The following is a 3,277-nucleotide window of genomic DNA, read 5'->3' on the forward strand; positions in this document are numbered from 1 at the left end:
TTTGAACTATAAAATGGTGATTGTCTTGAGTCAAAATGAGAGTTTGTTGTTGTTTAGTCGTTTAGTCGTGCCTGACTCTTCGTGACCCCATGGACCAGAGCACGCCAGGCACTCCTGTCTTTCACTGCCTCCCGCAGTTTGGTCAAACTCATGTTTGTATCTTCGAGAACACTGTCCAACCATCTCATCCTCTGTCGTCCCCTTCTCCTTGTGCCCTCCATCTTTCCCACCATCAGGGTCTTTTCCAGGGAGTCTTCTCTTCTCATGAGGTGGCCAAAGTATTGGAGCCTCAGCTTCAGGATCTGTCCTTCCAGTGAGCACTCAGGGCTGATTTCCTTAAGAATGGGTAGGTTTGATCTTCTTGCAGTCCATGGGACTCTCAAGAGTCTCCTCCAGCACCAGAATTCAAAAGCATCAATTCTTCGGCCATCAGCCTTCAAAGCACTGCATATGATCAACCCCCACCAGTAATCTGAAGTGATGTAGTCCAATTCTGTGTTTAATGTGAAGAGCAGTTCAAAGGGTCAACTTGGATGTAATGCAGCAACAGTCTCCCTCTCCCCCCCCCCTCTGAAAAGCAGGTAAAAAGGTGAGATAACTTCAGCAGGTGAGGAGGGACCACTTCATCCTATTTCACCAAATTCAAATGTTCATTTGCTTTCTGCAGCAGACAAATGATAAAGGTAAAGGGACCCCTGACCATTAGGTCCAGTAGTGACCGACTCTGGGGTTGTGGCGCTCATCTCGCTTTATTGGCCGAGGGAGCCGGCGTACAGCTTCCGGGTCAAGGGGCCAGCATGACTAAGCCGCTTCTGGCGAAAAAGAGCAGCGCACAAAAACGCCGTTTACCTTCCTGCCAGAGTGGTACCTATTTATCTACTTGCACTGGTGTGCTTTCGAACTGCTAGGTTGGCAGGAGCAGGGACTGAGCAACGGGAGCTCACCCCATCGCAGGGATTCGAATCGCCGACCTTCTGATCGGCAAGCCCTAGGCTCTGTGGTTTAACCCACAGCGCCACCCGTGTCCCGAGACAAATGATATATTTCCCCTTACAGGTGAGGAAGTGGCTTCTGGGTGGTGATTTTGAGCCGAAAACGACAGGAAAGGAGATAATCACACAACTCTCCCTGCACCCGTGTCCTTTTACCTCCAACTGAAGCTTCACCCATTTGCTTTTGTTTAAAAGGAAAAAAATACGATGGGAGCTTGTTAATGCGTATGATCCATAACATTTACTTTGGTGCTACGTCTCCATGGGATCAGAGGGAATCCTGAGGATGAAAAATGCTAGACTTAATGTACCTAGCACTCTCAGCCAGATTCCAACAGAGTATTAGGTGTTCCTAGGCTCTGTGTTTTAAAATTCTGGATTTAAACTGCCTCCGTAGCCCTTTTCCTAACCTCCTATCTAAGAGAAATACAGAAGTTATATGTGATTTAGTAAGGGACTATACTTTAAAAAAATTATACTTTTCAAGTTTACCCGTTTCACTATTATGCATTTCACTTATTTTACATTCATTTTGATATTTCGAAACTTGACTTCCCTCCCCCTCTTTCTGCTGTTCCTTAAATTTATTTTTAATATCTTCTGCATATCCAAATTAACTTAATTTGCTCATTTATTCATCTTCTTTAAATATATACTTTTATGAAACTGCAGGGTAATACAATAATCCTGCCAATGTTTTTATCTGTTTTCAGTTTATCTGTAAATATTCAATAAACCATTTCCATTCTTTTATAAAAAGTTTGTTATCTTGATTTCTTATTCTTGCAGTAAGTTTTGCCATTTCTGCATATTCTATATTTTTTGTTATCCATTCTTCCTTGGCTGGGACTTCTGCTTCTTTCTATTTTGCGGCGAGTAACATTCTTGCCACTGTAGTCGCATACATAAATAAGTTTCTATATAGTTTAGGTAGTTCTATCCCTATAATTCCCAAAAGAAAAGATTCTGGGGGTTTTGGGTTGTTTTTTTTTACAAAGGATGTTTTAAATATCCTTTTCATTTCAGTATATATCGTTTCCCAGTAAGCTTTAACCTTACTACAAGACCTTCTTCTTCTTCTTCTTCTTCTTCTTCTTCTTCTTCTTCTTCTTCTTCTTCTTCTTCTTCTTCTTCTTTGGTGATCACTCGTAGCCAAGTAAGATTGTCTTCCATAAACACGGTTTTAACAGTGAGTCCGTAAGTGACTGTGGGGTCAATTCTGGATCCACACATCCCTCCACAGTGGGGACATTGGTGGGATTTAATCACGGTGTGGATTCACCAAGCATGCCTTCCTCCTAGCACGTTTCTCCCTTGCGTCCTAAGTTTGAGTGTCTTCAAAGCCCATGACACCTTTGGTAAAGGCTGTTCTCCAGTTGGAGAGCTCGCAGGCCAGTGTTTCCCAATTGTTAGTGTTTATACTACATTTTAACATTATACTACATGTTAGTGTTTATACTATGCGGGTGGCGCTGCGGGTTAAACCACAGAGCCTAAGACATGTCAATTAGAAGGTTGGCGGTTCGAATCCCTGCGACGGGGTGAGCTCCCATTGCTCGGTCCCTGCTCCTGCCAACCTAGCAGTTCGAAAGCACGTCCAAGTGCAAGTAGATAAATAGGTACCGCTCCGGCAGGAAGGTAAACGGCGTTCCCATGCGCTGCTCTGGTTCGCCAGAAGCGGCTTAGTCATGCTGGCCACATGACCTGGAAGCTGTATGCCGGCTCCCTCGGCCAGTAAAGTGAGATGAGTGCCGCAACCCCAGAGTCGGACACGACTGGACCTAATGGTCAGGGGTCCCTTTATCTTTATACTACATTTTTTTAGATTTGCCTTGAGGCAGTCTTTAAACCTCCTTTGTTGACCACCAGCATTATGCTTTCCATTTTTAAGTTCGGAATGGAGTAGTTGCTTTGGAAGATGATAATCAGGCATCCACACAAAGAATCTCCTTTCTCTTTACATTTCCAACACTTGGGACTGTACTTTTTTCAACTACCTGTGGCCTTAGACTGCCTTCCCGTGCACAGTTTGGAGCAGGTCCCGTTGAACTGAGTGGATCTATGCCTGAGCAAAAGTGCATAAGATAAGGCTGCGCAAATCTCATTTATTGACTCAAGTTTATAAATAACTGTGACCGGAGAAGTCTTGAGCATCTGCTGGCTGAGAGCAGTTGGGCAAGGGGTTAATTTTGCAATCATTCCACGGCATGGTTATATCCCAAAGCCACCTCCGTCCGTAAAAGAAAGGGGTGGATCCAGAAGAGAGGAATCGAGAGCGTTTGTGT

The sequence above is a fragment of the Podarcis liolepis genome (genome assembly GCF_965112155.1).
Source record: "Podarcis liolepis genome assembly, chromosome: 9".
Lineage (NCBI taxonomy): Eukaryota > Metazoa > Chordata > Lepidosauria > Squamata > Lacertidae > Podarcis > Podarcis liolepis.